Below are 26,136 nucleotides of genomic sequence, written 5' to 3'. Positions count from 1 at the left end.
AGGTGGGCTTTAGGTCTGAGAAAAAGTCATTATATAGGCAAAGTGATACAGACAAAAAGAGAAAGGGGTGAAAAAAATAGGCCAAGTAAAGGAGCTGATTCACAGAAACAGACCTACTGTATGTGGAAGGTCCATTATTTATACTTGGTGACCCAGAACATGGAGTTTAGGAAAATATTAGGGGACCAAGTTATAACCCCCACGCTGCTAGGAGGGAAGGCCATAAGAAAGCCAGTTTGGCCCTGCTATCAACTGGAATGGAATTAAAGTCCTTTAAAAGAATCTCAGTGATCGGGAGTCCAGGAACACCAAGGCCATCAGAGGACACTACGACCTAGTATTCTCCCCTTGTCCTATTGTTTTAAAATATTTCCAAATTTTGTCCCACCCCAAGAATGTAAAGAAATGAAAGTAAACACTGACGGTGCAGCAAATGAACACTTTAATTAATGAAATGTGTATAAATTCCTTATCTGACTGAAGGGGTAGCTTACTTGCTTACTTGCTTTCTTCTCTGATTCCTTTGTTCTCATGCTGTTCAAAAGCAATCTACCCTCTGTTTGTCTTGGGCCTGTCCTGACAACACTGTCTCTAGGCCTTGGTAAGGTACTGGATATTTTATAATCCACACTCACTGTGTGATCATGATCAAGTCACTGTGTTCCAATTCTTAAATAAAAGTATGTACAGTAAACCATTTCATTTTATCCTAGTAACATTCCCAACTTGACTTAATTCAGTTCGGTATTGTGCAAGAGCCGAAGCCTATCCCGGGAACCAGGTCACACAGGGCCAATCTGGTAACACCAAATAACCTAATAAACACATTTGTATGACATGGAACAAAAGCAGAGTCCCTGGAGGACTCAAGATGTAGTCATGATGAGAATGTGAAAAATCATCTCAGATGACATGAAACACAGGAATCCAATTAAAAATAATACATCTGTGTGGCAGTATCACTAACCATCATGTTGCCCAACAGCCATATAATGAATGTAATTTATGGTACTTGGTCAGTCATTTCATCTGCTACAGAGCTATCATCCTCTTATTCTCTTCCAATTGCCATATTATACCAATATCTCATTCATTAGATTCTTGAAAGCTTTCCAGGATTCAGCCCTGACTATACTTGATGGTAGTTCTTCCATATTGTCAGAACCCTTTGAATGAAGAAATGCTCACGATTCCTTACTTGATTTGTATTACTGCCTTTGAGAATATTATTCAATATTAAACTGAGTGAATTCTACTGGATCAATTTTATCACCATCTGTATGAATTTTACAGACCTGTTTGAGGAGCCCATGCATCCTAGTTGTCTCAAAGTGACAAAAGTCGGTTCCTGTCACCTATGAGAGCAGAACATGCCCTTATCTAGCACAGCTGTGTCTTTTTTCTTTCTTCAATGGTGAAAATTTATTGAATGCCAGAGGAAAAAATGGTTTGTATAGGGATGCTTGCCTATTTTTTCCAGGAAATGTCTGGATGGGACATTCTAATGCAGTATGAGCTAAGCATTCCAACCAAATGGACTGTGTCACACACATGCACATGGGAGGTAGCTAAAGGGCCTGAACGAGAGTAATTCCACACCAGACCAGGGGTGGTGGAGTACACCTTCTCTTTATCTCACTTCTCTGCAGACCAGTTACGGGGAATTCTACCTGGCCCTGATGATGCCACTTCTGGTTCTGATGACACCACTTCCAGTTCCGGGCCCATTTATGATGTCACTTCCAGTCCCGGCCCTGATGACACCACTTCCTGTGCCACCCCCATTGATAACGTAATTTCCTCTGCTGGCCTTTAAAGCCTCCATCTTTTGCTATCAAGTCAGTTCTGTTTTGGACTCAGATCTGTACACATCAGTACAATTCCTATTTTGCAGACAGGAAATAATATATGGGTGGCTGCCCAGAAACCTTTCTGTGGCTTTTTGTCAATTTTTGTGACCACTGAAACAAAATAAAGGAGACACCTGCCAATATGGTCTTAGTATAAGCTCCTGGCACAGTTTTAACACACCTGGGCATAGACTTTACAGAACTGTACTGGAGACATATATGACACTATTCTTCTATGGGAAATTCTGCTACTCACATTTTTAATGATGAAACGTTACCCACTTCAATGTTCTGACTCTTTATATTTCTGTTATTATTAATACCTACAGAATAGTAAAGAATCTTGCAATGATGCTTGATCCATTCAGCACAATGTTACTTGCCTAAGAAACAGCATCAGACATATCATTATAAACAGAAGTACATCATGTAGTTTGACATTGGCCAGATATACAGCAGTAAAATAATTAAACAAATGATAATCAGTATGCAGTATTCAATTTATTATTTTAATGTTGATTTAATGGATTTCAGGCTCAGTGCACTTGCATACAATTATAAATAAAACCCAATCAAGTATGTAAGTATATGTAATTGTCACCTGGCCTAATTCAGAAGCATCTAATGACGTTTGTATGTCCAACAATCCTAAAATGGATTGACATTCCCACCACTTTCATGATTTCTCAAGGTAGCAAAGACAATTCTTCAGTCGAGCTTTGTCCCCTCTACTTTCCTCCTGGACATGTGAAGCTCTACTGACCCAATATGTGCCAAGCATATATTGGTTTTATATGAGAGCTAGTTTTCATGCGGTTATGGGATTAACTGTACATAATACTACACTTCATGTACTCTGCTTCAAAAATGTGTTTTCTTTGCTTATTATCTTTACATTCTGTAGTCATGCAAATTACAAGTATAATGATTTGCTTTTGGAATTACTTTGAATAAAGATCTTGACAAATTTAATAATAATAAATAAATGCTTACTAATATTCTACAAAGGCAGCAGGTCAAGGTCATGAGAGGTATCTAGAGAGGTTCAGAGAAGAAAATGGAACAGCTCTGGTGTAAATGGTGAACATGTCACTTAATTATTACTAGAGTATGCAGAAATTGTTCCCTATTACTCTTTAGCTTTAATGGTCAACCACTGCACTACATACTACTTTAATAACATGAGAACTTCTTAAACCAGCAGAAGCCCAGAACAATTCATTTTGGTATTTACCAAAAACTCTTCAACGCATTTTAGGAAGTATTCTAGACACTTTTCATTAAAGAAGATGTCAGTAAAGTGGCACTGAGCACCAGGGACTTGCATGAGAAGTAATAAAGATCATTAGAGTTATTAGTGGGTAACACTGGCAATGCATAAACCATGGAGAACAATTTCACTTGGCATGAAAAAATAAGTACCAGAAAGGGCAGAAGTATTCATTTTAAAAGAAGTAGTCATTTTTAAAATAAGCTACAATACCTATTAAAGTGGTCACCATTAAAATTAACTATACAAAGCACACAAGATTACAAAGGTGCTTTGAATGTAAACAGTCAAGAAATGCTGAGACACCAAAAAATCCTGAGATCTTATTAGAATTAAATAATGTGAATATAGACAGCAGTGTACGGATTATACAACCTGACAGGCAGCACAACACAGTTCATATCTGAATTACATACACACAAGGGCAGAAGATATACGAGAGAAAAGGTGGTCTTTTGGTTGAGATTTATTTATTGTAGGAATGTCTTTTTGGGACAGTGGAATAGTGGGACAACGGTTAACCCTTCTATCTTATAGACCCAATGTCCAAGGTTTAAACCTTGTGCCTGGTTGTGGTGTGCACTTTGCATGTTCTCCCTGTGTCTGTGTGCATTTATCTCCAGGTGATTGAGCTTGCCTTCCCATGTCCAAACGATGGGTGTTTTGGGTTAACTGGTTGTGTATGAGTGAGTGCATGAACAGGCCCTAATTTAGATGTATTCCTCATCCAGGCTTGCCTCCTATATTAGTTCTCTCAGTTCAGGCACCCTCTGACCCTGAATTAGATTAAACATGTTTGAGAATATACACGTAGCATACTATTATCATTCATGGATGACTTCCCTTTAATAAGTTGATGTGACTAGGACTGTACTCCCATTTGTAGAGCACTTGTGATCTACATGCCAAGAAGGGACGCCACAGGATGAGCTTCTTGTATCACAGACAGTGTACTTACAGAATTTTGATGATTAGGATTACACAAATGTAAATGGTAACTTTGAAAAATAAGTTAGCTCCTTGCACATTGATCCCAATGCACAAAAATATGAAGATGATAAATTCTGCAAGTCTTTACTTGGCAAAATAATGCTTTGTGTTTCTTTCCTACCTTCTCCACAAACATGCTTAAGCAACTTTCACAGAATAGCACAACCGGCAAGTTGCTAAATCCCAGTCTCCGAATATAGATTTGCTGCAATTTTATCTCAGGCTCGAGATTTCACACTTCAACTGTGAAAAATCACAAGTCTCAAGCTCTTCTAAGCTGTTTGTTAATTGGACCCAATGTGCAAAGCACAATGTCTCTCCTTCCAGGATGCAGAGTGTAATTGTGAAGGCGCTCAGCTGGCAGCATGAACATTCAAAATGTGAACAATCCAAAAGCTGCAGTCTACTGGATACACTAAGGGATCGAAGCTGAAGTCTGTTTTTCTAGACCTGCTGCCCATCAGATCCACCCCTTTTCTTCGATGGTGTCAGATGGAAACAGGTGTTGAGAAAGGCAGATGGAATTTAACCCTAAGCCCTCAAAATAGCCCTTTGACTCATCTGTGCCAAGCACAGTTCTTAAGGGGAACACTTAAACAGTGTTGAAATTCACTTTGGACCTGAAGGAGAGTGGCCTTGGCCATGTGATCTGATCCCTCTAGCTGCCTGATTTATGACCACAAATAAACACAAGACTTCCTTGGTTATATGAAAGCAGGAGGGAAAGAAGATGGAAAAGCTATCGGCAAATCTCAGCTTCCTCTTTTGTGCAGTGTTTTGAATAATTTTTTCAAGGCCTGTTCTCCTGCATCATCCAGGCTCTTCCACTTTTGCTTTTGTATTCAGAGTTTCTCCCTTGTGTAAGCTGCATGGTGACACAGAACAGAGCATGAAGTATTTGTTTGATTTCTGGTTTGTATGTTTCATGTGACTTTTCTTCTAATATTAAAGATGTGATATTAGGCTGACCACTGACTATACTGCCAAAGTCTTGATGAATGTGCCCATTGATGAACAGGCGTCCAAGGTCAGAGCCGTGTCTTTCTGCTATTGAAATGGACTCAAATTGTGTTCGTAAGAATTACTTATGAATGCTTTAGTACTAAGGTGTTGTACCGTGTTAGCCATTATGAATGTAGAGAAAAGCCAAGCAAAATGACACCTTTTATTGGCTAACTAAAAAGATTACAATATGCAAGCTTTCGAGGCAACTCAGGCCCCTTCTTCAGGCAAGATGCCAGGCAAGATGTTTGCTTATGAATGCTTTGAAATCACTTCTGTTTTTTTGTCCAGCACCTTCTGATTCACCAATACCCCCACGTTTGATATACCGTTCAACTCGTCTTGACGTCTAGGTATGTAAGACATCAAGCTTTTTAGGATTACCCACTATTTCTGGTTATGTAGACCCCAACGGCCCTCATTTAAGGCCATTTTAGACCATTTGTGCAGGAAATTACACCACCATCATAATTTACACCCCAATCATGTGTTAAACCTTCAGTCTTCAGCAAAAATGAACAGAAGGATTTGAAGTTGTGTATGCCACATCAGCCAACCCCAGGGGTTCACCATCTAATGGGATCTGAGCAGTCAAAGCTTTAAAACAAACCTTTGAAAAAATGGGGATTGGTATTATAAGCACATGGAGTTTATGCTATTTCAAGGTTTTTGATCATGAACATGATAATATTTTTGATATCTGATTCTTTACTGGTAGGCCTAAGCCTTCTGAGGGTCATTCCCCATAAGTTAAACATGACACATTTCAGATATAAGAATGTGGGGTAACATTTTACATTAATTCAAGGTCAGCGATTACAAATATGATGTTAATTTTGATCTTTTACTAGACATCTAGCGCTCTATGGACCTTGTTTAGAGAGTGAAAAGCAGCAAAATTCTGTTACAATTGAGAATATTTAGACTTAAAACATTTTAATTGAATCCCACGTTTTAATAGTTCAAAAAATTTGATACAACTCTTCTTGTTTGTTATGTACTTCTACCACCTGAAGTAAAGCATTACATTTCTTATGAACACCCCAAATTAAGGCAGCTTAAGCTAATTCAGACTTTTTCCCTCGCATGGCTATTCTTTTTCCTTAGATGGCTTCCTGCCTCTGTTTTCATCAAACATGCAGGGAATGAAGGGAATTATACCACACAATGAAAACAAGAAAGATTTTTATTATGAGGCTCACTATCTAAAGTAAAGAGAGAGTGATTGGAATGAGGTAAGTGCTGCATCTCACTGTGTTAAGGAAGAAGGCAAGAGTAAATAATAATATATGCCACCATTTAAACAGCTTAAAGAAACCATAATTTGACCTATAAGGTACAGACAGCTTGAACGCTGACCACATAAACATTTCTCACGTTGAAGGGCACATGTCTGAACAAACAGGACTGATTGTCTTACTGCTCAGGATCACAAGTTTGAAAATACAAAGACATATTAAACATACAGGCAGAAATTCTGACTCTCCCTGGGGAGCATTAACCACACCTTGCATGGCATTCACAGCCTTTTTCATTTCTTATTATTTCTTTCAGTTTGTTTGATCATATTTCTGGTTTATTTTTAAGGCACCACACAGACTCTTGTGTCTTTCTTTTTGTTGGATCATCAGAAAGAAAAGACTGCAGCCCACAGAATATTCATGTGTTCCCTGCAGTGTTGCTATAATCTCATTAACGACTGGTTTTCAGCTACAGTTCAGTACAGTACAGTACGGTATGTGAGATGGTGTGCTAAGGTGAAGGGAAGCCAAGAGCAGTAACTGTGTTCCAGTGAAAATGGTTTGCTTTAAAAGATGATTAAGAAACAGTAATGTTAATAATTCAGAGGTGTTTCTGTAGAAAGAAAGAACTGAAGATATTAGGCAAAATTACATTTATTTAGCTGAGGCTTTCATTCACATTAACTGGCAAGTTATAGGTCAGAAAGATAAGTTGAATTTATTACACAGAATCTTCTAACAAAGAACATCATTCTACAGTAAGGTGCTTTAAAATTACAGTGTAAGATCTCAACTGTTAACATACAGTATATTTTTACAAATGTAGCACATGCTCAACGAGTTATTCATTAAGGGTCATAAGATAAGTGTTAATCAAGGAGGGACTGAATCAGAACCCTTGTGGCTGAGGGTCCATAACCTTAGTCAACAGACTTCCCAGTCTACATACAATAAAATCAATGCCAAGGCCATCATACAAGTGCTAGCTAAAGTAGAGTATCCATTACATTTAGTACATAGTACGTATATTTTAAACGCTGAGTGTACGAAAATTACAGTATTTATATAAAAATAGGTTATAGGTAATTACTGCAGTTGATGAAAAGGTGAGCCTTTATAAAAGCTGGAGCTTAGCTCTTCTTGTGATGGATAGACAGCTTGACCAGAAAGTAGTAAGTACCTATAAATGGCAAATAGAAGTGTCTATGGCTCCTTAGATATCCAAGAAAGTGTGACTAGAAATAAATGGCTCATCAACACAGTAGGATAATGCTTTGGAGGTAAAAACAATAACATGTCTCCTGATTTCCAAGTACAAATGGTAAATCTAATATGTCCAGCAACTAGTAGTCAATGAACAAAGCAAGATAGAGACTTTGATGGAAGGCTGTAGATTAAGCAGATCACATGAAACTTTAATCTCTGGAAAAGCAGCAAGACGTAACCAAGAAATGCTTCAGAATCAAACTAGTCAAGTTAAAATCACCTGTTAAACTGCCATTGCAAGATACATCATTTGTCAATCAAACCTTGTATCATGTTTAGTCTCACAAAAAGTGTTATAAAGTCTCACAAAAAGTGTTATAAACAATATAATGAATGATGTGCCTAACACACAAGTTTCCCTACATGTGCACTAAAAATGCATAATTATAATCTATGTCCTGCAAAATTTACTGAAGTAATTTTGTTCAGAGTTGATGTGATTCTATCATTTTACAATGCAAATACAGTAACTGCCAAATATCATTCAAACTGAGTGATTCATGTTTGAATTATCATTTCCATGGATTTACACCCCAACACACAGACAGACAGACACACAGAAACTCTGAAAGTGGCCACATACGCATAGGATACCTAGCCATACTTGCTACATGTATAATTTTTCTATATCAATTTCCATCAACTTCGATAGCTTTACACCAGGAAGAAAATACATTTATGACGTATTGTATGAGACAGCTCTCGTCTTATTATTTTTAGATACGTTGTATTTTGCTTTTAGGTATGGCTCATGTGTTCTACTACTCTGCTGTATAAAGATATGCGTTAGCGAGTTTTCTTGGTACAGTACTTCTGTTGTGTGAATAAGGTAATAAACAAGGATCTCCTTACATCATTTGTTGTCAGTTACATTTATTTGGTCTTCTGATAGTATCATTCACTTTTTTTTACAATGCAATGATACCTAGGAAATACCAGTATCGACTTCTTGTACCAGTTTGAGTCCCGCACTTGCAGATACTTGTTCAATAACATTTGTCACCACTCCCAAACCTTTCTCCTTTAATGTCATCTCCAAAGAAGTGGATGTGTGTGTTTTTTTTTTTTATATAACTGTGACTGTTCGTTGTTAATTTTTTCCGTGCTACAAGAAAGTTCAGTAACAACCTATGTTTTAACCCTTTACTACTCGCTGATGTATTTTGTACACCAATTTCAGTTATTTTTGTCCAACGCCCTTTTACTGTCCTCAGCTTGATTCACTACAAGTACAGTGTCACAATGGTTTCCCTCCAGTGTGCCCCCAGCCGGTTTTATGAGTGAATGTACAGTTGCAAGTTCCATATGGTGCTTTTGGTACACCAAGCGGGCACTTACATATGTATGACAATGATGAGAAGTTCTCCTTGCAATTACTTTTTCTGCAAAGAACATTCAACAACTGAAGTGAGATGTGATAAATGAGTGAATCTTGCAGTGGATGAAAGTGTGACCAGTAATGAATGAGCAGGGGAGAAGTGGATCAAGTTTATTTTCAGATAGTCCTAGACTGTATCATACTTTTCAGTAATCTATATATATAAAAGTCAAAGTATGTGTGTATGTATGTACAGTATGTTCCAGAATCACTTCCGAACAGCTGGAGTGATTTTCATGAAATTTGGTACACATGTTTCTCATTGGTCGACTAAAAACACTGAAGGGTGAAATCAACACACATCACTGCACAGGGCAAATGTAAGGGACAACAACCCATTTCGCAACAAATTGTTCTGCCACACAGGAATAGCAAACAGAACATTTCAAATTTTTGATTTTGGGCATATGCTGTTCTGGTTTTGTGCAGCTTTATTTACTTTGGGGTAGCTCCATCGTTACATGTACATCAAGAATTTAAGCTGGCTTCATTATTTTCAACCATCTTCTTAGTCACTATTTCAATTCTTTGTGAGTGTTTGGTTTATGACATTTTTTTTAATGTTTTGTGTGCATTTTGGGGAATATTATTTTTGCACTGTATAACGTTTGTAAAGTGAGGGAGCGTGGGAGGGCAACTCTTTTTGTGTATATAAATCATCAGTAGTTTTTCTTATTTATTAGTTCACTGTATATTTTGAGGGACTTTCTATTATCTTTATTTACATAGATTAACTTACCTTTACAATAAATTCACCTTTCACTTTTATATTTTGTGATTTGCTGTCTTTTCAGTACTGATTGGTGAAATGAGATTGGCAAACTTGTGAGCGGAGTACGGGGTTGACTTAGCTTAGTCTGAACTTTTTGCAGGCCTTGGGTCTGGGAGTGTAGAATCCAGTTGAGGAATTTGAGCCAGTCATTACAATATGACCAACAAGCTCCATTTAGAGTTGCGTGATTTCCCCAGTGTCCCAGGAATTTGAAAGAAAACCTCTAATTATTGTGTAACTCTAATGGATGTTTCAGTTTTTCCAAGTCTGTTCTGTGCTACTTTTATTCATGCGTTCCGCGACAATTTCGCAGTTGTTGTGCCACTTAGAAATGCCCGCACTTTGTTAGCTTTAGCATTGCTAATGATTTAACTTTTTTGTTGTGTGTTATGTATTTACTTTTATTTGATACCATATTGGAGGCATTTTATATGTGTGGGTTGGATATCTTATACATTTTTAAAAAAAGCTCTTCAGTGCATCATGTAGCTTTTAATTAAATGAATATGAATGCTTTTCTTTTGGCTGGCACTACATGTAGCTCATGTTTTTTAAACAGAGTAGCTTTTGAATGTCTTTGCTGAAACAGCATTGTGCTATATGTATATATCGAACATCTTTAAGTAACTATCTGATGATCTCTTTTTATTGTATAAAATGTGCATTTATGGTGCTTCTGTTGGCATATGTCTTATGAACGCGAACAGCAATGTATAAAATAAAACTGGAGCTGAACTATTTCTTTGTCTCTTTTAATGATTATTTCAATTTTTATATAACAACAATAAAATCAATTAATATTAAAAAAACAAGTCAATTAAAGTGGAAATAAACAAAATATGTTCCATTAGTGGGAGTAATAAAGGCCAAGGGCCCAATGTATAATGCAGTGTGTAGAATTCACATAAAAACATGGTGTACAGACAAAATTGGAAATGTAGGTAAACACAAAAAAAATCCAAATGCATAAAACTGTGTGTAAACAAAGTTCCATGCATTTCCTCTTTATAAATCCCAATAAATGTGGAATTTAACTCACGGGCATGTGCCTACAGCCCCAAACCGATTCCTCCCTGAATTTCACACATTTGAATATGTAACACAATATGAATAACCCCTTCCAATGACTTTTTTCTTAAAAGCCAATGGCAAAAGCACATGGGAAAAAGAAGAATTTCAGTGAATGCAAAGTAGAGGCAATGAAAAATGTACAGTTTGTTGGTGTAAGCAGTGGCATAAGCAACAACAGGAAATGGTGGCGCAGTAGCAGTGCTGCTGCTTTGCAGTAAGGAGACTGTGGAAGATTGTGGGTTTGCTTTCCGGTTCTTCCCTGTGTGGATAGCGCTTTGAGTACTGAGAAAAGCACTATATAAATGTAATGAATTATTATTTATTATTCTTATTATTCTTATTATTAAAAAAAAATGTGGAAAGACACTCGAAAGTTCAAGTTCAGAAAGTCACACAGTGCCCAAAAAAAAAAAAGAAGTGGTCAGATATCAAAGTCAACGTGAAAAGGCAAGTCGCAGCTCACCATTTGTTTATTCTGTTTCAGACAATGTTACAAAAGCTGAGCCCCGTGCCGAGGACACGAATCCATGCAATAATGATGCCGCTGTGTCAAGCACACCTACAGTCACTGGCTGCTAACACACCTCTGCCTGATGGATGCTGTTCTGAAGTCACAAAATGCAATAGTGGAGATGTGGTAAGGAATATAAGGACTGTGCTATGTAATATTGATCACAAATTAAATTAATTGGTTAAAAAATAAATGCTGCATCTGATTACTTGTTTTTACATTCTGCTAATTACATTCAAATTAAGTTGTAACGCTCTCCAATTTGACTGATCATTTGGTGGGTCAGGGCCAGGTTCATCATACCACATCTCTTTATGCTTCCCAGTTCAACTACAGTGTAAGGAAATCTTATATATCAGGATAACAAATGGATAATACCATCCCATACAGATGGAACAGTGAGACTGAGTGATGTTTATGAAATCCCAGATCGGTCAGCAAGTTCACGTTGAATAACTCCTCTGGCTAAAAACCAGAAAGTGGACAGAACTTGCAAAGGAACAGGTAGAGCACAATTCCTCAAAGTCTGCCTTTGTAAATTGAAGGCCAATGATCTCCAAAGGAAATGTATCATGTAAACCAGAAAGACAGATAGACAGTGTCATGCAGACACGTCGGAGGACCCCTCCACAGGCTTAGTTTGGGCACACAATAACCCACTGAAACAAAAGGGGGGGCTACTACTAACTTTGTTTTCTTGTTCTTCTTCCCTCACAGTGCCAAGAGATTGCCAAATTAAGGGCACCGATTCCCACCCCTTACGGACCAATATGCCATAAAACCTGGACGTCCCAGAAGAAAACATCTTTTGTGGAGACCAGATCTATCTATCTATCTATCTATCTATCTATCTATCTATCTATCTATCTATCTATCTATCTATCTATCTATCTATCTATCTATCTATCTATCTATCTATCTATCTATCTATCTATCTATCTATCTATCTATCTATCTATCTATCTATCTATCTATCTATCTATCTATCTATCTATCTATCTAGGGTTTGTCCTAGCTTCAGGTTTGGATATCCTCTTTTGATAGATACTTGGCTTTCTATCAGTCAGTCTACACTGGTTAATGTTAGACATAGTAGTTTTCTGGAAATATCTGAAAAGAGCAAAGACAAAATTGCTGCTAGCTGCAAAAACCTTTAACATTTTAATGAGCTAAAAGTTGGCAACTGTTCCAATCCTTTACTGACCATCTGATTATTAATCAATTCACACACTTAGAATTGTAAGAAGTTTGCAGATTTCACTGGATAGTAATAGCAGCTATAGTAAACTTTTCTAGGAAGATAAATTGTTGTTGCATGATTATAAATGGCAAAAGTCACAGCTAAAATATTAGATTGTACACAAACCACATATCTAACTGAAATGATTTATATTGTGTTTTTTAAACCTCTTAAGTCTCAGCAGAGTCTTGGTGTCCTGTTAAGGGCTAATTTAATCCTTGCATCAGATGGTGACTGGCCCACAATGACTCTGAACTGCATTAAGTAGGCTTGAGAGTGTTATATTGTACATACCTAAGAAAGATATAAAAATCCAAGAAAAAATTAAATAAAAACATTAAGAAAGTAATCATAATGATGAGTGGAAGAGCAGCCCAATGGTATGGCGCTGATGCCTCACCGCACAGTTGCATGTCTACTTGTTTGCTGTTTATGTTGTTTTTGTGTGTTTTCTTGCTGTTTATATGGATTTCTCCACGTACTCCACTTCATGTGCACATTCAAAACTCAAGCAGGTTAGTTTGTTTTCACAAACATAATAAATTGTATGGATGAATGTATTATTACTTGTCTGACACCTTCATCCAAGTTGACTTACAACATTTGAGGTACAGTTAGTTGAATTTCTTTTGTCTTTCCAATTGCAGCAAATAAAGGTGAGGTTGACTTGCTCATGGACACACAATGTCAGGATTTGAACCTATAACCTCAGAGTTCCAAAGCCTTAACCACTATAAGACACTGCCTGAATTGAGCTGTGTGTATGCTAGTGAGCCCAGTGATGGGCAGGTGTCACGCTCTCTTGTGGTCTCTTTAGGATGGATAAGCTCTGCCCCCCAGGTACTCTCTATTAGAATAAGCATGGTTGTAAAATGGCTGAATGAATAAATTATAGATAATAATAAAAGAGACGTATACAATAATATTAAGCTTCTATGACTAAAACTATTGCAGAACAGTTTAATTCAACTGCTCATTTAAGCCTTGCTACTTCATACATGACTTGAATCTTATTACAATGAAGGTACAATTCTAACTGAACCATTAAAGCCTACGGTGACACTAATAGAACTCTGAACCAATCATGTAAATTCTAATCACATTTTACATCAAACAATACATACAAGTACAAAATTAAGCTTTAACCACTACAACAATGTACAAATACTTGTGTGAAATGTAAATACACTCATTTAATGAGGGTTAAGCTGATTTTAAATCAGCTAGTATTTATGCAAATAGCTTCTTAATAATACTTCCTTGATGAGTGAAGAAGATTTGGTTTAATAGGTACATGTAAAGCATTTCAGAACACCCACTCGTACTGGTAAGGTGGCTGCTTAAATATGACAGCTACTTCTAATAATACAAATGGCAATAGCATGTGGAATTGTATTATTCACTTAAATTCTATCATTACTTGCTGTCTATGTGGTGGCCTGTTTGAAAAAAAATTGCGTTAATGTGAATGATATTTTAAACTAGGTGCAGGTTCAGTTTTCATCTGGAATATAATAGTACCTTTAGGTTACAGGTGGTACACATGCCAGAAAAGGAGGTCATGAAAAGGCAACTTTCTAGTGGAGAAGTAAACAGTAAAGAAGGAATGAAGGAAATGAGTACTAATAGTTGTTCCCAGTCTAGTAACACTTGTTTATAAATTACGTTGTGACAAGGTTGTAAATACAGGCGCTATACAGAGATGAACTAATTGCTGTTAGGATGAGATGGCGGCACAATATGTAGAGTTATTGTCTGTAGCTTCAAAACCTTGGGTCTGATTCCTGCCCCGTGAGTTGTCTGTGTAAAGTTTTCAGGTGTTCACAAACGTTTCCCTCAAGTCTCTTCAACCATCCCTAAGACATGCATACTATGTTGAAGCTTTAGGAAGCTAAAATTGAAAATGACTGCATCTGACTTTTCTGTGATTTTGCATTATAACCGAACCCCACACATTTATTTTCTTCAGGGATGTTCTCAGTCAATTTTTGTCTTCCTCTCCTCTGTTATCAACTGACCATATCTAAACTATAATATTTATGGACCTTGTCAGCATATGTTTATGCCAATCAATCTAAAATTACTCTGTTTAAACATACTTGAATGTTTATTGTAATTGTCAGGTTTGAGTGTGTATGCCGTGCAGTTTGTAAAATTTGTATTTTAGCTGTAAACTTGTTGCAGTGCTCTGATCCTGTACTCAGTGAAGAGCGCTACTCAGAAATAATCTGAATTGACTAAAGGCTAACTCTACTTTTAGGTTGTTCAGTATAACTGAGTGTGCAATGTATTGCATGGGCCTCCTATCTCAGTCTGTGACCTTGCAGGGGTAAAATAAGGGTTGGTGAATATACAGTAAAGGCTTTGATAAGAAACATCTTATTTGGAATCACAGTGCCTCAGAAATCATTGAAGAGGTATAAATTATTACGTTTCCTGTCCTGCAATCACTTTATTCTGAGCTCTGGTTAAAGACCAGGATTGAAACAAAAGATGCATCCCAGTTACTGCAATAAAAAGGGATATTCAACCAGATGGATTTTTATACACCTTTGCACACAAGGAGGGTTGGTTGACAGAAGACTGTTTAACATCTCATTCCTAAAGTTGAATCCTATGTGCCTTCATTTTTGCTGATTCAAAACAATGGGTAGAGAAAAATGAACAAAAAAGTTGTGAATTTGTTGCATAGATGTCCTTACATCTATTTACTAAAGCCACTTTATCCTGGTTAGTATACTTTAAACATATATCATCAACCATCAAATTCAAATAATCTTAATCTTCAAATAATCTTGTCCCAACAGCAAGGCAGAAAACAACCCTGGAAGGAGTTTTGGTTTATCACGTGGCATATTCGCTCATACAGGGCTAATTTAAAGGTATAAGTCACATTACGTAATGTTTCCAGCCATTTTCAGTTGAATTAATTATTGCAAGTTGAAGGCAGTCGACAGTGCACTGCTGTGAACCCAGTTGCCCAATGTGACACATCCATTGATTCACTCCAAGTAGTCTACCCATCACTCAGATAAAATCAGACAATTTTAGATTTTGTCTTTAGTCGTAGGGGTGGATTTTGCAATAGAGCTGACAACAAATGAATGGTCATCTGAAAGTACAATTCATATAATGAAGCGATAAGGAATAACGGACGCAGGTATTTTTCACCTCACAAACAGAAGAGGAGCTTGTCAGTTTAATGTCTTGTGTTTTATGTGCCATGAAAGAATGGAAAAGGAAACAAAATGGACTGAGACTGCAGATGAACATGCTGTACCTGAACTCTTCATACGGTGTCTGCGTCTTTGCTCACCACGTTATTGCCTGTCACAAAAAGTGGCAAGCATGACTGCTCTGGAAGGTCAGCACACAGCTGGTAAAATAGACATGCCCAGCGATTTTCAGTTGTTTAATCTGACATATTTCAGGCAGTGAGATTAGCAACTGTGATCAGTCTAACATACTCTATGACCAGTAGATGACAAAGTAGAATGCCGTAAAGAATTCAAAAACGTTGGCACAATACACATGCAGAGCAGGTTAGAGATAATGGAAGTATGAAAATTTGAAAGTCTCAAAAAATGATAGTAAAGATCGCATTAGCGTAAACAGACAGAAATTATTACTCCGTGAAATAACAGAACAGCGAAAAGAGAGTGAATATATTTTTCAGATTTAAACTTTAAGTAAGAGACTTGTAGATTGTCTAATTTGTGTTGCCATCAGGGAAAAGTAGTGTTTCTTCCCAATGAAGAGGCGTATCCGCGAGAATTAAAAGTTTTGTTGTTTGGTGAAAGTGAAGTCCACATACGTTAATGGCAGAGACGCGAAGTTGCTGGCACGTAGCGCAGGCAGGGGGGTTGGCGAGCAAAGCGAGCAGGGGGCAAAACCCCATAGTTTCTAAGATGTGGGAGGAAAAGCTGAAGAACCAAATAAACATCCAATCATGGTTAGACTGAGAAAACCACACAAAGATAGTGACCAAGACTATGGTGTTGTGAGCCAGCAGAGTAACCACCATGCCACTTGTGCATAATCTTGCATGATCTTTACTATATATGACTTCTGTTGTAAAGCGTGTTACAGTGTGATTAAAATTGCTAGAATCTGCAACATAATGCAAACGAATATGACATATATATATATAGTATACGATGTATGAAGAAAATTACTTTCAAAATGTCCTAACAGATCTTCAATATGGATGTTTAGAACCTTGCTACCAAAGAACCACTGATGGATTAGGGACTAAATGAGTGCTGGAAAATTTTAAATGGAGGAGGCTTTGAAATAGTCAGAAGGTCACCTTCCGAAGATATCAGCTGTCATATGGCTTTACAAAATGGCAGCCAGCTATTTGACACATTTGATTTCAAGCCAGATAGGAGAGCAACAGGTTCTTCAATATAATGGAGAAACATCAGGTATGTGCTAAGCATTAATTTGGCTTTGAAATGTGACACGTTTTTTAAACAGATAGAATAGACACTTTTTGAAATATAAATGCCATAATATAATAGGACCGTGCTGGATGCCATGCTCAAGGGCTTTAAAGTAAGGTCAGTCTTTGGAGCTACCATATGGAAAAAGTCACGTCATTTTCTAACCCTCTTAATCCAGACTAGGGTTCCTGTGGTGGAGCCTATCTCAGTTAGCATAGGGCACAAGGTAGGAACAAACCCCAAACAGGGCACCAGTCCATTGCAGGGTGAACACACACCGAAGCACACACACCAGGGCCAATTGAGCATTACCAAGTCACCTGCATGTCTTTGGACAAGGGGAGGCACCTGGAACACCTGTGGGAAACCCACACAGGTACAGGGAGTACATGCAAATCCCACTCAAGGAGGACCCAGGACACAAACCCTGGTGTCCATACTGTGAGGCACTAATGTTACCACTGTGCCACCCAATATGGAAAATGGAATTAAATTTTAACTTCACTTGAAAAATATGTGTTAAAACTTATATGTCAAGGATGACTCTATATCTACACTTTATGTTGAGTACACTAGACGCAATCTGTCAAACTACACTTCACCGGGACAAGCAAGCTGTTAATACACATCAGTGCTGAACTGAATTGCTTTATCTGCTTGCAAAGATGACCCTGTCATACATGTGTGCCCAGGGGTCCCCTGATACGTTTGCGTGAGGTAAGCATTGCAATTCATAGTCACAAACGGTATTCTCTTCTTTTCCCAGAGCCCAGAAAAGACACCCAGTGAGGGCATGCGCAGCTGGCCCTGTTATCCTGAACAAGTCTTGCTCCCTCCAGTCATTTTACCTTAAAAAAAATGTGAACCAGAAAGGTGGCGTCTTCAAATCGATCAGGAGCGGAGCACAGTGTAAACAAAGAATTGATACCTGGCTAATGTGATCACAGCTTCTTTGTGTTGTGCCTTGATCATGTTTCTTTGCTTTACTTTGGGTTTTTTATTGGATTTTTACGTTTCTGTTAAGTGGGGTTACCGGGATGGTACCTTAACATTTCACTTTGCTTCGGACTGCAACATTGTCACAAGTCACACCCCATATAGAAAGATTATGTGACTATTATTTATGCCTATAATTTAGCACTTTTCAAAAACATTCTTCAGTACCACTTAAATATAGTAATAACATTTCAAAAAAAGGTGTAAATTGGGTAATACAATCTGGCGCTTTACAGCATTATAATGTGAGAAAGACACCTTACACCTTAGCTGCAGTGACGTCAGGTCCTCATGACTGTCTGATGTTTGCCATGGCAAATGCATTCATTTGTACCTAAATGTGCACCTGCACCTGAAAGGGCAAAATCAAAGCAATCCAAAAGGTCAATTACTGACTAGATGGATGAGTTTTGTTTTGTCATGATAACTTTTAGATTATTTATCAACCCATTTTCTGAACCTACTGTCTCCAATTCAGGATTTAAGATAGTTGGGATCTAACTCAAAGGATAGATAGATAGATAGATAGATAGATAGATAGATAGATAGATAGATAGATAGATAGATAGATAGATAGATAGATAGATAGATAGATAGATAGATAGATAGATAGATAGATAGATAGATAGATAGATAGATAGATAGATAGATAGTAATTTTTTTTCCAAAGGGGGACATTTAGCTTTTTACAGAAGCTCAAGAAGTACTATAACTAAGAACACACTCAAGAATTACAACAAAGAAGAAGACGTCTGAGTTGGTTGAAGATCAGAGAGCAGTTACATTCGCAGTGAAGTATTATATAGGTGTATTTCTGTGGTATGAAGGAGCTCCAGTAGCATTTTTGACACACTTCTGAAAGTACTTAATGATAGAGGGTCTTTAACCCTATTTGGACTTAATTTAACACCAAGAGGTGAGGTAAAGCAACTATTACTGATGGACCTCTTTACTTGTACCTTTGCCTGAATTGCTCACACCAGAAACAGTTTACTGACTGCAGACTTTCTATAAAAAGCGTGTAAAGAATAACACCAGCTTAATCTACTTGCGTGTGAATGCACATGTCAATAAAATTCCTTCATTTGTGAGATTCAGATGGGACTAAACCACAAAGATCCTCAAGATTTCTTTGTTTGTCACATTTACAATTATACATGTACAACATGCAGTAAAATGTTGCTGACATATGCATAAAAATAAGCGTCTTTTAATTTTAGAGAGTATATAATTAGTGGTAATGCAAATCAGCGCAGTATGCTTATTAATACAAGTGGATCCCATTCATCAACCCAGCAGCAGGACTGGTATCTGTGCGATTTGTGCGAGGAGGAACAGGAGGAGGAGCATTGCTGCAGAGCCCTACAGAATGACCTCCAGCTGGCTACTGGTGTGAATGTTTCTGAGCAAACTGTCAGAAACAGACTCCATAAGGGTGGTATGAGGTCCCAATGTCCTCTAGTGGGACCTGTGCTCACAGCCCATCACTGGGCATCTCAATTGGCATTCACCAGAAAATACCACAATTGGCAGTTCTGCCATTGTGCCACACAAGAAAGAACTGAGAACATATGACAGACATGAAAGTGTCTGAAGATGCAGCGAAGAACATTTTGCAGCCTGCAATGTCATTCAGCATGACCAGTTTGGCAGTAGCTCATTGATGGTCTGGGAAGGGATATCCTTGGAGGGTCGCAGAGAATTCCATCTACTAGGCTACGGTACCTTGACTGCTGTTACGTACCGTGATGAAACCCTCAGAGCCATTGTCAGACCTTACACAGGTGCAGTGGGCCCTGGGTTCCTCCTGGTGCAGGACAATACCCGCTCTCATGTGGACAAAGTGTGTAGGCAGTTCATGGATGATGAAGGCATTGATTTCATTGACAGGTCTGCACATTCCCCAGACCTGAATCCAACTGAGAACCTCTGGGACGTTATGAATCGGTGAAATCTGATGCTGCCAAGCAGCACCAAAGACTGTTCAGGAGCTCACTGCTGCTCTGATCCAGGTCTAGGTGGAGATCCCCCAGGACACCATCCGCTGTCTCATCAGAAGCATGCCCAGACTTTATCGGGAGTGCATACAGGCACATGGGGGCCATACACACTACTGAGTCACATTGTGAATTGCTGTGATGAAACTCACGCAAGTTGTGTCAGCCTGTGATTTCCATTTTTGACTTTGATTTCTATTGACTGTTGTTACATCATTTTGTTCTCAGTGATTTCCATATTATTACTTAGTAAAGATTTTCCACTTGAATAGTTCGTTCATCAAGATACATGTGTGTGTATGTATATAAATACACTGTGTTTTTATACTATAGTTTTTCTTACAATATTTGTAAGCAGCCTGTGGGTAGAAAGTGTTCCTGAATCTACTTATACAAGTGCCAATGTGAATCAAATAATCACAGAATTCATTATTAGATATGTCAACATGTCAGGCTTCAGAAGATCAAATTGGAAAGGTGAGTCTTTCATTCTTGACCCTTTTAAAAATCTAGAACTAGTTGGTCTAAACAGAGCAGGAAGCTGTTCCACCACTGTAGTGCCAATGCTGAAAAAAGATTGTAATAAATATTCTGGCCCTCAGTAGTGGTGCCATCAGATAAACAGTAGATGATGACCATAGAGACTCTATTTTTTCAAGTGATGCAATAGCGTTATGGTGCTAATAAACCGGTGAACCTATAAGCTAGTACTAGAGTCTTCAATCCAATTTTGGGCTCAATAGGCAGCCAAAAAAGTGAAAAAAGAGACACTGATGGGTGGTTGTATACCAGTCAAACTACATGAGCCCACCAGACAGCATTCATGTGAACAGACAGGGATAGTTCATTCCAGAGGTGGTCTGATTTGAGATTAGTATTCTTTGTGAGATACTAATGGCAGCTAAACCAATAATGCAGTCCAGCTTCACACACAGTTTTGAGACAATACAGAGCATTTTATCTCACAGAGATATCTACATGGATCAAAAGATTTTAGATGAATTCACATATGTAAAATGGTAAAAGATCAACTTCTACAATTTTAAGTGAATCCTTTTTTTATAAAAGGAAAAGTAATCATTATATAAAGGAGTTACCATTTGTTTAAAGTGACTGTATTCCTGTCAGTTTTAATCCTGGATTATATGTTTACTGAAATTATGGCTTTTTTTCTTTAATACCATTTTAGTAAATCTGCATGCTGTTGTCTGATTTACACAAGCATAAGACCTGAGCCAAATAAACATTTCATACTGTTAATAAAACCATGCAGATCACAAAACACATTAAGAGAAAAGCCAAAAGCTAAAAAGCATTAACTCTTCCCCAGACAGAAATTTCTTGCTTGGATGAAAATGTTTTTAGAGAAATGAGACAACATTAGAGTTAAAATAAAAGATACAAAATATATTCAATATATATATAAATTCTGATATATACAGTATATACTACCCTAATACTTAAAGTATTGTACTTAAAGTCACTCCTTGAACAGGACATATATGCCAACAGAATATCTTTCTATATACAGAGCATGTATATGCATCCACTTATTTGGCTGACATCTTTATCCAATATCTGAGATACAATTGGTTACATTTCTTTTGTTTTTCAAATTGGAGGAGAGGAAGGTGATGTGACTTGCTCTTAGTATCAGGAATTAAACCCACAACCTCAAGGTTTGAAGTCCAAAGCCTTCACCACTACACCACACTGTCTATATATATGCTGCAGGTTTCACTCCCTCTGGCCCAAAGAAATCTCACTTTGGCACATTGTTCAAAAACTATGCAAGGCGGGAGGAGTAGTAATTGGGGATTAAATAGTTTGTACGATGCTGGGAAAATTGCATTGCAAAGGAAGGTGACTATGTAGAAAAGTAATGTACTGTTAAAAAAAGTGTGGAAATTGTTTGAATGTCCCTCATATATGTGTATATATATATTTATATATACTGTATATATATATATATATATATATATATATATATATATATATATATATATATATATATATACAGTAATCCCTCGCTACTTCGTGGTTCACTTTTTGCGGATTTACGACTTTGCGGATTTTATATATAAGCATATCTAAATATATAACGTGGATTTTTCGCTGCTTCGCGGGTTTCTGCGGACAATGGGTCTTTTTACTTCTGGTACTTGCTTCCTCAGTTGGTTTGCCCAATTGATTTCATACAAGAGATGCTATTGGCGGATAGCTGAGAAGCTACCCAATCAGAGCACGCAGTTAAGTTCCTGTGTGCTGCTGATTGGCTCAGCAACGGAGTGTTGCATTAACCAGGAAGTCTCATCTCACTCATTCATTATTAACGTGCTACTGCTTCAGGAGCACTGCAGCAGAAGATGCAAATGATTGCAGAAAAGGTAAAAGTTTTGGATATGTTGAAGGAAAGGAACAGCTACACCGCTGCAGACACCATTACAGCATCAATGAGTCCACGATTCTTTTTATTTAAAAAGGAGGAAAAGCATATAAGATCTACGGCCGCAGTGTCCTTTAACCAGGGCGCAAAACGAGTTGCAAGTGGACATGATAAGGCAGTAGTCTGGATGGAATCTGCTTTAGGAATCTTTGCAACAAGGTCAACGATGTCATGACCGCCTACAAGCTGCTACGTGTACTTCGCTATACAGTAAGTGTAAACTTATCTACCGATTTCATATTGCTTAGCAGTTGTCCCTGTTATTAATAGAGTAAAGGGTGGGTTGTAAACAATACAGGGAGGGTTTAAAAACGTCCAAATACACGTTAAATAATTAAATAAATATGGTGTCCCTACTTCGCGGAAATTCAGTTATCGCGGTCGGCCTTGGAACTTATCTCCCACGATAAGTGATACATATATATACATACATACATACAAACACTCACCGGCCGCTTTATTAGGTAAATTTTGGTATTGCCGGGCTGGAACCCCTTTAACTTTCAGAACTTCCGTAATTCTTTGTGGCATGGATTCAGCAAGGTACAGGATATGTTCCTTCCATTCCACCATATCCCAAAGGTGCTCTATTGGATTGAGATCTGGTGACTGTGGAGACCATTTGAGTACAATGAACTTATTGTCATGTTCAAGAAACCAGTTTGAGATTATATGAGCTTTGTGACATGGTGCGTTATCTTGCTGGAAGCAGCCCTCAAAAGATGGGCAAATATCCCTCACACCATTGCATCATCACCATTCAGGAATAGTTTGAGGACATGACAAAAAGTTCAAAGTATTGATTTGGCCTCCAAATTCCCCAGATCTCAATCCAATCAAGCATCTCTAGGATGTGCTGAAAAAACAAGTGTAAACCATGGAGGCCCCACCTCACAAATTAGAGGACATAAAGGATCTGCTGCTAATGTCTTGGTGCCATATACCACAGGACACCTATGGAGGTCTTGTGGAGTCCATGTCTTTACAGGCCAAAGCTGTTTTGGAGGCACAAGAGAAACCAATACAATATTAGGCAGGTGGTTTTAGTGTGGTGGCTAATCATTGAATATAAAAGCTGGGTTTATTTTCAAAAATAGAACAGAAATCAAATGGCTCAGTCCAATGGCAGTTTAGTCCATTGAAGCTTAGTCTTTCCTGGCTCTTTTTTTCCTTAATATTTGTGTCTCTTCCATGTGTAGTTCCCCACTGTGACGCAATCCGAGGCTGTTCCAGACTCAGTAGATGCACACTTCACCAGGCTGGGATCATTTTCCTCACTTCTTTGAAGCAAACTAATTGTGAAGCCCACAGTCACTCTTCTTACCTCCTCTCCAGCATTCACATGGTCATGCCAGAAGGGGTTTGTGTACAGTGGGTGTGATTATTCTCATTAGGTGGACTTTAGGCCCTCATTTCTAGCAGGTTTTGGGCCATATCTAGGAAGAGATTATGAGACACTATGTAGTACACAGTATGTTCACAGTTTACTGCATGGATTAGGGATATGGGGGAACCACTAAACAAGGGGCTTAAGACCTCAGGCCTTTTCTTGTTATTTGAAGGCATCAGAAGTACAAGGAGCAGAGCACTCCTACAGAAGGCAATTGGGAAATCAAGGGTCATCAGGCCCTTTGGTTGCCCCCTATTTGCTCATGTGTGACAATTCATAGACTTACCTAATACAAAAAAGGCAACTCAGCTTATAGAAGCAACACAGGACGCAAGGCATGAAACAACAATAGACAGGGTGCCAGCTCAGACTGTACATATGCTGTATATAATGAAAGGATAGGCCTCCCTCCATTCCCAGAATGATATTAAGTAATGAATGTAATTAAAAAATGGTGTCCCTATTTTAGAACACAAACAAAGCAAGACCAGCATAAATGTCCAATGGGGCCTTCCAACACAGGTAATTGAGCATGTCCATCGGGTGGGATACCCTGACTGCTCCCAAGTACCAGACAAAAGTACTCCCTTCCCACCTCCTGCCTCTTATATGGTTCTGGCCTGCCAGCCAAATGTCAGTGAGCATTTGCCGTGAACTCCTGCTCCAGCTGGATTCTCAATGATCCATCTGGCAGTTGTGGTTACTTCAGTTACTTCTAGTGCCCTTCTACCTACAGTGTCACAGTATCTGAGTAATTTTGTTCCTGTGTCTAAGAGTCAGGCTGGGCCCAGTTCATCATTTTCTCCTGCGTTCCAAAAGCCCCGACCCTTTTTCCCTGTGCTCCATATAAGCACACGTTAAACCAGAAGTTTCCATTCATTAATGGACCTGTGTTTGAGAATGATGGAGCTCCTCTGCAAAAATGCTAAAAACTGTGATAAATGCTGCCTTCTTCTCTGTTAATGACATTCATTTGTTTTTCTTAATTTGACATCGTCCTTAAATTACTTCATATCAACCCTTATTTTGTGCTCTGTTCCCTCATCACAACATATACGGTATATTCATTGTCACGCATGTGCATCTGGGTACCATCTCCTAGGCTCTGCTGAGGTAAACATTTCTACATCGGGATGTGAGGGGGGGACATACTGATTCTAATAGTTTTTTTTCCAGCCACATTACAACACGTGTATATGTATGTACTATACATATATACTCATATATATACTCGAAATATGTGCATTTATATTTTAATTTATATATATATATATATATATATATATATATATATATATATATATATATATATATATATATATATATATATATATATATGTTAAAAATTGAAATCACAAGCTGATCCAACTTGCATGAATCTCATCACGGCCACTCTCCTGGTCACTCTTCCATGCTCTTGAGACTGCATTGGGAGACACAGAAACCCCTCTTGCAAAGGCAGATGGATGTGCCATCCTGGAGGAGCTGGACTACCTGTGCAACCTGAATTGGCTGCAGATACCGTTTCATGCTACCATTGGTGTCAAGGACATTACCAAAATGCAAGACTAGAGAAGAATCAGTCAGGAATGATATGGAGAGAGCATTTGTCTGTGGCCTCCACCTGAAAAACTTACCCTGAAGTGCTCCCGGGCCAAGCCACAGGAACACCGAAAGTACTTACGAGGATAACATGAAAGAAGCATGCTGTCTTCATCCAGACAGATCAGAGTCGGGATGAGGTGGACAAAGCTTGCCAGGAGGACCAGATGAGGCAGAGGTGCTGAAGACATAGACAGAGAAGAAGCCCAAGAGTTGCTGTGAGCTGTTTATACTGTGCTCTTTATCTCATTTTACACATGTGTCTGTGTCTATATATGTATATATATATATATATATATATAATATATATATATATCCACTTTAATAAAAGGACTAATGTCTGCATGTGTGTATGTGTGTGTGTAACTGTGTGCCCATCCGGTTGTTATGTCTTTGTGATATGCCATTTCACATGGGAATTCATAAAAGCAGTACTTATGTTTCTGGTACACCATCTGCTGGAATTAAAAATGCAATTCATTTTATTATTACATGAATAACAAAATTCATTCCAATAGATGGTGCATTATTAACTTTAACACTGAATACACTGTGGTCTGTGGGAAAGCCCACCCTAAAGACTTGCTGGTGGTTTCCAGGATTGTAGGGTGTAGCTGGGATGCAAAGATGTTTAAATTGTAATGCCTTTTTTTTCAGCCTACTATGTCT

The 26,136-nt window shown here is 38.0% G+C and overlaps 1 protein-coding gene across 1 annotated transcript in view; it reads right to left on the bottom strand.

Moving 5' to 3' along the window:
• The window catches only part of igsf11 (immunoglobulin superfamily member 11), a 316,431-nt gene that overhangs the window by 118,788 nt on the left and 171,507 nt on the right, over window positions 1–26,136 (bottom strand). The gene's annotated exons all lie outside the window — the stretch shown is intronic.

This window comes from Erpetoichthys calabaricus, chromosome 4 (genome assembly GCF_900747795.2).
Source record: "Erpetoichthys calabaricus chromosome 4, fErpCal1.3, whole genome shotgun sequence".
Classification (NCBI taxonomy): Eukaryota; Metazoa; Chordata; class Cladistia; order Polypteriformes; family Polypteridae; genus Erpetoichthys; species Erpetoichthys calabaricus.
This window is presented reverse-complemented; position numbering and strand designations above follow the sequence as displayed.